An 8,248-nucleotide genomic window follows, 5' to 3' on the forward strand; every position below is an offset into this window, starting at 1 on the left:
TACGTGTTGAATCTTCATAGGTTCATGGGTTCATAGTAGGCTAGACACCCTAGGCCATTGGTAAGCCTAGCTAGAGTGTGTGTGTCTTTTGCCACCCCTTGCTATGTTCAATTATGGCCATTTATGAGGTTCTTCACTGTGCCTCTGTCTGGTCGTGACACAGTGGGGACCCCCAGTATACATGTACGGTCATCCATCCACTTGGCAATATTCCTGTTGAGGGGTGTCAGTGAGGGGCTCTGCCTACCATGGATTGGGATCCTGTTTCTGGGTGTGGGGAGCCTACGGGTTATGTATCTGTCCCTCCAGCACATTTTATTTCATTATGTGTTGAGGTTGGCATCTGTGACTCTCACAGCTCCAATGGCTTTGATTTCCTGTGGTGTAGCATGTCCATTACTCCTGTGTTGGACATGGCCTGGTACAACAGACATACAATGCCTCTGTGTAGGCAGTGTGTGACTGCAGTCAGCTGGGGTGTCTACAGCCAGGCAGCATATGACATATATTTCGCACCCTTTATCCTGTTGGTGGGGTAACTATGAGGTCTTCCAAACTGCTGCAGGTGTCACGTATGGTACATCCCATATGAGTCATTGTACTAGATTATGGGTCTGATAGGGGACAGTACAGCGGCACAGTGACCCCTGTTGATGTTGGTGTGAATCCTTTCATGATACGGTGTCCAGTATCAACAGTCTTCATAGCCACATTGGCATTGTGGCTGTCACATGACAGATTAATGTCGACCTGTGTCCCTAGGTCCCTGATGACTCCTTGCATACATAATGGTTTGACACCTATGTGGTACTTTGTGTACCTTGTCTGGTATTTGGTGCGACATCCATACTGTCCAGTGTCTTCGGATGTCTGGGTGGGGTTCTTGTGTGTGAGAGTGTGGTCTGTCGCATGCTACAGACTGTACAGCAGTTTTGACTACAGTTATGTGCACATGGGTGGTATCCGCTGCTTTGTGCATTGTCAGTTACCTGGCTATATGGGTGTCTGTGCTGCATATGGATACTCCCCCTCCTTTGATGTCTTGGTGCAGGTGTTGGGGACATAACACATGGTATGTAGTATAACCTAGTAGTGCTGGTGTGGTATCACTAGGCCTGCAGCAGGCTTCTGTCACTGGACAGGCATCAGTGTTCTCCATAATGGGAAGTGCCTCAGGGGCATGCATATTGCAGTTTACACATCTGGCATTGGACAGCATTACCCTTATGTTTCCTACAACTTATGTTTTCTAGGGTGGTGGGTAGTCTTTTTGGCCTTGCCTACATACGGCTCTATGGAGGCGGCAAAGGCCTTATCCAGTATCCAGACGCACACAGGTAACAGCTGACAGCCACCCCTGTAACAGCAGCATGGCTTGTCATGCTTGACATCTCAAGCAGACACACATTACACCCTCTTGGACTGACAGCTGTAACTGTGCCAGCTGTTAAACATGGGCATTCTGTGTTTGTACTGTGGCATCATTCTTGGTGAGGGTTGGATGCTGCACACAGCCAGTGTCATCCCGCCCTGGGGTACATACTCGGAGGGAACATACATGTCTCATTTGTTGTTGACCAGGGAGGTACATCTCAGGTAATTCACACCAGCATGGACATTGAGTGCATCATATTTCTGCTTGCTTTGGGGTGACCTGCGTACTTGTGTTACGTGGCATTTTGTGGCTACCTACAAGCAGCTTACTCTACCCTTTCCCTTGTTCAGTCTGGTGAGTGGGACAGCTGTGTTTCTGCCTATACAGACACCTATTACGACTGTATCAGGCATGTGTTTCTCCTTCGGGCCTGTGACTGTTTGGCACACCAGCTTTGCGTACTATTCATTGCATGTGCTATGTTTGAAGGTTGTGGTTGCTTGTGATCTACTTTGGAGGCATCTGTTGGTGTGGTGTGTTTGTAATTGAGGCCTCCGGGAATATTTGTCTGTGTTTATGTGTTTGGTTTACAGTTGTGGTAGGTCTATGTGGGACTGGGTTCGTGGTGTATGTGGTTACCTTCTCCTCCTGACTAGTGTTGACAGTACTGGCTTGTTGGAGCTCAACCTCTGCTTTGGATACATGGATGCATCTATCACATATGTTTGTATTTATTCGGGGGTGTTGTGGTTGTCTGTGTACTTGGTACTGGCGTCACAATGCCTCTGGATTTATAGGTTATACTTGTTGTGGCTGGACTTAGTGGATTGTATGTGTGGACATATGTTGTTGCCATACTACTGGTCAGTGATTACTTCCCATTTTATGTTTGCTCTATCATGTGGTATCTTCCTCATTCTCTTGCATGGTTTGGTAATGGCTGGAGCCCAGCATGCCAGATGTCTGCATGTATGGCATTGTGTGTTGTTGTTATTTGTGATTGCATACTCCAAGCATTCCTGGCTGTGTTCATGGAATGCCTGTATAACATGTTCTGTGGTGTGTCCCATGTTCTGCACTTGCACAGGGCCTTTTGTGGATTCAACATCGGTTTTGAGGGCTGCAACTTATACTTTACACATGTTTTTCACTGTGGTATTCTGGCCAGGGACTGGGGTCGGATGTGTATTTCCAGTGTGCTTACTCTATGGTCTTGTCTTACCAGTGAGGGGTACACTTCTCATCTTGCCATCCAGTACACATGTTGCCGATTATCACATCCAGTATGCTTACCCCTCTTGTGGGGGTAGTACATTGTTCCTGGGCAGTTTGGTTTATGGAATCTGGGTAATTTTCCCCTACTGTGTTGGTGCTAGTACGATGCTACCGGTGTATGTTTGGGTATTTTCAGTCGAGCAATATAATGTGGTTTGGGGGGCTTGATATATTCATGTATTCCGACATAGGCCAGGTGATGTTCCTGGTATTAGGACAGTGGTCTGCAGCAGGCTATCTACTGTGAGGCAGTTTTAGCCATTGGTATTTGACCATGGCTATTCCATGCTGCTTCTTGTTGTGGTACCAACATGGGGGTGTGGTTATCCCTGCCATTTCTTGCTAGTCACCCTCCTTTTGTAGCTTGTTCCATGTTTTGCGGCTGTACAGCACAGTATGAGGTGTGACCTGGTAGTGCTAGGGTGCTGCTGTGAGCCTTGCCCAGTTCTCTATTACAGGACTGGTATCTACATTCTCCTTACTGTGCGTTTACACTGCACACATCTTGCTGTTTGTACATCTGTCATGGGGTAGTATTACATCTAGGTTCCTATCCCTTGTGGAACCTATGAGGTTGGGTGTGTGTTTTGCGACTTACCTATTCAGGGCATGTTGTGGGTACTGACAGCCTTTGCCAGTATCCATGGGGCATGGCATGCTAGGTGCATGCCACCCCTAGCAGGTGGTGCATCATGTCAAACACCGCATATCTTCCCAGCCTGTGACACATTGGCTCCCCTTTGACTGACTGCATTACTTCAGCCAATTATTGTACTTGATCTTCTTGTCTTCATAGTGTGGCATCATGCTTGGTGAGGGTGAGATGTTAGGCAGGGTCTTCATGTTTGCATATACTAGATGATGTTACATTGCTTGACACATGGCAATCATGCCTCAGGTGGTGCTGCAGGGCTGCCTCTGTCGGATGCACATACTACACTCCCTGTACATGTTTGAGAGCAGGTTGTATCATGTTAGGCATCCCTGTTACTATATGAGTGAGTCAGAGAGGGGTATCATTCCCAGGGTTCCTACTGTGCCAGTGTATGTGCTATGCATTGCCTCTTTGCCAGGGCCAGGGCATACTGGGCACGCCTCCTTCTGCCTACTGGGGCAGGCTCAGGTTGTTCCTCCTCCGAGTCACGCTCTGCCTGTGATGGCCTTGGCAATGGTGGGGGGCTGTTTGGCCCGGCCCTATGCTGGTCCTGCTGCAGCTGTTTTCGCAAGATCATATTATGTAGCATAGCGCATACCATGACAATTTGGGTAAATGTAGTTGGTGTGTACTGCAAGGCTCCACCAGATGTGCCCAGACACCGGAACCATGACTTGAGCAGCCCAAACACACGCTCTATCACATTACGTGTTTGTGCGTGTGCCTCATTATAGCGTTCCTGTTCAGGTGTGTGTGCGTTTCTGATGGGTGTCATCAGCCACGGCTCCAGTGCATAACCTGCATCCCCCACTAGGTGTCCATGTGGGATGTCCCCATTGGCAAATGTCTGGTACAGCTGCATCAAATGCCAGATGTGGGAATCGTGATAACTCCCAGGGCAGCCAGCACACACATTCATTATTATGCCCTGGGCATCACACACGACCTGGCAGTTGATGGAGGGGAAGCCCTTGCGGTTAATGTAGGCCCTACCCCGCTCACCTGCTGGTGCTTTGATGCATATGTGCGTGCAGTCTATAGCACCCAGTACCTCAGGGTATTCCGCTATTTGCTGGAAGAGACGCATATTGCTGGCCAATACCTCACGGGCATTGGGGCAATATACATGATCACCGGCATGTGCTGACATGGCATCCAGGAACTTATGTAGTACCCTGGAGGCTGATGCCTGTGATATCCCCATCATATCGCCAGTTGGTCTCTGGAAGGTACCTGTTGCTAGTATTCTTAGGCCAACACATACCTTGGTTTCCACTGGGATGGGTTCCCCACTGTTGGTTCTGTGTGTGAGGCGTGGCCTGCACAGCTCAACAATCTGCTGCAGGAGCTCTCTGTCCACTCTATAGCGCTCTACTATCTCCAGCTCATGTAACCCGTGGTAGGTGACCCTGGGCCTGTACACTCTTCTCCGTCTCCTCACTGTGGGTTGTCTGGCACCATCTGCATTGTCACCACCCTCAGCAAGTCGCCTATGTCTCATTATGACAGCTATGGCAGCCCCTAACATTTCTGCTCTGAGTGAAGCTTTTTCAGTTTTCACTTCTATTAGCTTACTCCTGTCTTGCAGTGTCTCTTAATGGAAACATCCTGCACTACTGTTTGCAGATTTTTAAGTGCTGGGCTGGGCTACTATTCTGCCTGTGTAATTGCCTGCTTCTAATTTGTTTCACCTGCTAGCTTCAGCAGTTATCCCTGCTAGCATCCTATTAATTCTGTTGCTTCATTTTTCCTTTCTGTTTCCTCAGGGGGGAGCAACTTGCATACTATCTGAAACATGCTCACAGTGGCTTACATGCGCGCACACGTGCTTACACGGTTAAGAATCTACTTATTCGGGTTTAAACGCGTGTACACCCGTGAAAACACCGTTACACGTCTGCCAACAGCCTCCAACATACGCAGACTGCCTTACACGCGTGCTCGCCCACGCAAACAGTGTTAAACATCTCCCAACACGCTCCCACATGCTCACACTGCCTTACACGCGTGCACACTGCCTTACTCGCGCTTCATGGTGTGCACACGTGCGCATGCATGACCAGCAAGAAACTTTGGTGTAGGTAACAGTGTACACCTTCCATTTCTTAACTTTCCATGACTTATCTAGTGGCACACCTCTTTCCATGATCTGTGCCTGTCATCTGTCATGTTACACTGGCCTCCAATGAACTGCATTTCTTTCTACCATTCCCCCTGTGATGTCACCTATCTCCTACTCTATTCCTCCCCCTTTTGTATCTCTTACACTACTCAGACTGTGCTCGTTTGGTATGTGACTGTGAGATTCAGTATCCTAACCCTCATTTACATGAGATTGCCTACTAATGCTTAGTTACATGTCTTAGACTCAGCTTTCCCCCTTAGCAACCACTACACGGTGGCCATGTTGGTTTTGGTCTGCTGGTCCCTGCATTGTCATTCCATGTATTGCATGAAACCCACATTTGTGGGTTTATAACCTTCTTTTTTATGGTTTTATACAGCGCAGCCCGTTTGCGCGGGGCTGTGCTGGGTTTAAACATCGGCGATTGCTGAAAAAAAATCATATTTTTAATATTTTTGCATCGGGTTATCTTGCCAATGGCCACATATTTGGCCATTGGCATGCTGCCTGAATCATATGCAACCTTTTTTTGGAGCTGACATCGCTCCGTTGTGGATTTTGCAGAAATGTACTCAGTTGTCAACTGAGTACATTTCTGCAGCTAAAACGTCTCCTACACGGACTGGTTTCTGCTTCGTGTATCGCTAATATACCTCATTTGCATACCTTTCAGATGCATGTGAGGTATTTAGCATGTCCACGCCCAGTCCGTGTAAGAGACGTTTTAGCTGGTCTCTTACACGGAGTTTAGGGCTGTTCCTGGATCGCGACGCTTGCATGGAGTGTTGCACGTCTCTTACACTCCGTGCAAGCCTTCGTGAATCCTGCCCATTGTCTTTTCAAGTTACCCAGTTCCTTATCTTCAGAATGTACTACATGTTTGCACTATTGCTTCACTTTCCCTTTTGTGGTATAGCATGTGTATCACATACATTTTTAATCCTTTCTCTTATTCAAGTTCCCCCCTCCCCCACATTACCGTTCAGCATTTTGGTGATGCTTAGTTGCATTCTCTGTATCAGCATAACCACCCCTTCTCTGTAGCACACCAAAACCTAACTCAGCACTCCAGATGCGGCAGTACCAGATGTTGACCTTTGCCACTGCAGTTGAACATGCTGTGGCATGACTCAGTGTCACAGAGATTTTTAACATTCAGTTTTTCTCCTATGACTCTACATGTATGTAAGGTTTTTCATGATTTTCTACACAGGATACACACTGCAAGGGCAAGTGTCTCATCAGAGACTATGACTGTTTCCACTGATTTCCCTAGGGTTCAGTCCTTAGTCTACTCCTTTTTGGCAATTATTTTTCTGATCTGCAATCCAGAAAACAAGCCCTGTGGCTAGCTAAGTTTGCTAATATCTACTAACTAGATGACAGCATCAAGTCCCTATCTAATTCCCAAATTCTTCAGCAACAATTACACTGCTAAATACTTGCTGCACTGAAAATGGACTAAAAAGACCATCAAAAAGCTTGCCACCAAAAAGACCCAGATCAAATGGTCTCATACCTATCCAAAGATCCATTTTTTAAAGGAGTTAACCAATTCTGATTTTCTAAATGATAACTGCCTCAGACTAGCCTTCCAATGAAAAACATAATTTCGAACTGGAGATAGACTAAAATGTCCATCAACAAAATAATTATTATTCCTAGTATATACTAAATGTGTTTTACATTTGATACCAACAATGTTTCCAGTATCACTGTCTTTTACACATTTATAGGGGATTATGCTCTGATATTTGGAAAAAGACAAACCAGTTAAGCACCCAGAGTGGCACAAGAGCTGACCTTGATAAATGTTAAGCACTCCTTGCTTAAGTTGTTATGGTCAGGTCTAGTGCCAGGTGGTTAAACATGCACCCCACACACACCCCCACTACTTAAATATATCACCTCCAAGATTGCACTTCAGTGCAATACAGTGCGGAAACAGAAGGTTTCCATTTCCTACACTGTAGAGCAATCTCGGAGTTGGTATATTTAAGTAGCGGGGGGTGGGAGGTGCAGGGGGGCTTGCCCCCCTGCCTACACTCTTTACTTTATGTTTCTCTGTTTTTATTTTTATTTTTTTAGATTTTCGATTATTTCATAGATTGATCACTAGGTGTTGACCTCTAGTGATTCGCTCTCTAAATTTTCGAAAATCTAATATAGACCCGTTAAAGAGAACACCAAGTGGGTCCACTAGGTGTTGTTTTAGATTATTTAGTAAACAACCTGGGATGTTATCTGGTAACATTGAGGCCATGTGTTTGGCCTCGGTGAGTGCAGAGACGACCTGTTCTCTAGAGATACTAGGCAGAAAGTTGGTGTCAGGTATGTTTTGGGATATGGTAGGTGGGGATAGCGGAGAGAAGTTTGCATTGAATCTGTCAGCTAGCAGGATGGCAATATCTTCTGGTATAGTATGAGTAATCCCATCTACAACCAGTTCAGCACATAGCTGGGCATTCCCTTTTAGACTTCGGACATAGTTAAAAAAATGCCTTATGATTATCCTTAGCTATGGATGTGATTTTAGTTTTGTAATTTGCTTTAGAAGACTTTACAAGATTTCTGATTTTCTTATTTAGGCTTAAGAGGAAACTCTTCCTTTGCAAAGTGATATTTTTTTCCCTTTTTTTGCTTTTTTGGAAAAGGGGGGGGGAAAAGGGTTTTCCTTTTTCCTTTTTCCTTTTTTTTAAAAATAATTTTTTTGGGGGGGGATTTTTTACTTTTTAAGTTCCAAAAACCACCCCGGGCCCCCCTTTTTTTGGTTTTAAAGGGAAAGAACCTTGGTTTTTTGGAATTTTCCTTTTTGGTT

General features: G+C 46.0%; 1 protein-coding gene across 1 annotated transcript in view; it reads left to right on the forward strand.

Annotated features, from left to right (window-relative positions):
- GABRB1 (gamma-aminobutyric acid type A receptor subunit beta1) overlaps positions 1–8,248 on the forward strand; it is a 2,653,090-nt gene that overhangs the window by 1,733,623 nt on the left and 911,219 nt on the right. The gene's annotated exons all lie outside the window — the stretch shown is intronic.

This window comes from Protopterus annectens, chromosome 2.part0 (assembly GCF_019279795.1).
Source record: "Protopterus annectens isolate FY-2018-M chromosome 2.part0, PAN1.0, whole genome shotgun sequence".
Classification (NCBI taxonomy): domain Eukaryota; kingdom Metazoa; phylum Chordata; order Ceratodontiformes; family Protopteridae; genus Protopterus; species Protopterus annectens.